This window comes from Belonocnema kinseyi, chromosome 5, assembly GCF_010883055.1.
Source record: "Belonocnema kinseyi isolate 2016_QV_RU_SX_M_011 chromosome 5, B_treatae_v1, whole genome shotgun sequence".
Lineage (NCBI taxonomy): Eukaryota > Metazoa > Arthropoda > Insecta > Hymenoptera > Cynipidae > Belonocnema > Belonocnema kinseyi.
The window spans coordinates 23,647,282-23,648,795 of record NC_046661.1 but is presented as its reverse complement, the minus strand read 5'-3'; positions in this window follow the sequence as shown (position 1 = coordinate 23,648,795).

Here is a 1,514-nt window from a genome sequence, read left to right as displayed (position 1 = left end):
AATAAGTAAATTTTCTACTAATATATTTAAATCTTCAACACAAGGATACGAATGTTCAACAAAACATTTGAAAATTCAACTAAAACGGATGATTTTTTCGAGGGCTTTATTACGAAATTGTTGAATTTCTAACTATACAGTTGTATCTCCTTCGAAGAAAGATGCAATTACTACTAAAACAGATAAAACTTTGGGTTTAAAAGATAATTTTACAAAAATACACTTCCCAGTGGGCGCAAACTTGGGCAACGTCTTTACGACATCGTTACACTGAGAGACTTTGTGTTAGAATAAATGATCAAAATGAATGAGAATTTAGTACAATGTCGTTTCAAAATAGGAAAAATAGGGTTTGTTTATAAGCGGAGTCAAAACGATAGTAATACATTTCATTCTAAAGAGCGAAAACATCTTTCGAAGTTGCCATACAAAGCGTATAAGAATCTCAAACGAATATATGAAAAATAACGCAGTCCATTAAAAGATTTACCCTTTAGAAGGAGGAACTAAATACGCAAATTCAATACAATTAAACACGGAAACACGCGTAAAATAATTATTTTTATTATCATATACTTAGTTTATTTACTGTATTCATAATCGCATGCTTAATTGCTATGAGAAATCGAAACGGCTGCGGTGAGATTCGAACCTAAATTACCTAAGGCAATAACGCATTTCCTAACAACTCAACTCCACAACTAAATTACATTATTAAATGTTTGGCAAAAATCTCGGCTAAGCAGCGTAACTTGACAACTCACGGCAGTATGACATATATCTGGGCCCTTTTTCACGAGTGATTCGTTGCTTCAGACATTTTGTTGATAGATAGGTTAAACATTTTATCACTTTCAATAATTAAATTGATTTTTTATAAAATAAACTTTTTTAAAGGAACTGAAAATATTCTTGTATGAATAAAATTCTCCAATTTGAAATCTAAGTAACTCAGTGTAATAAACTTGAGTCTATTTAGATTTAATATTTTATAAATTGTACTAAATTAAAATGTTCAATTGAGTATTTTAACATTACGTCATAGTCGGTCGGTAACGTCAAAATCTATAGTGCCTTACCTTCTTTAATGATTAGTAGGAATTGGGGAAGTGTGCGATTTGGACAATCCATCAAGAAAAAATATAATTTTCCCACCCGTGCAGAAATTTCGAAAGGGCTCGAGTGGGGCCCTGCCTATTTTTTTCTAGCTCTAGCTGGGCTGTGGTAAAGGAAACTATCCGGGGCCCCGTATGGAACGTAACGCTCAGGCCACGGGGGCCATACTAGATTTTCTTGTAGGGTTCTAGTGGGGTCAGCCCGCTTACAATTCAATTAAAGAGAAAAGTACCTGCGGGACTCCTACAGGGTACTGACAGTCAGGACTTTTATCCGTTCATCATCATATGACTGTATACGATCCGAATATCATTTATATTTTCAAAAATTGAAATTTCATTCAAACATTTTGGGTAATTTTAACACCCACTACTGTTATACTCTAACGATATGACAAA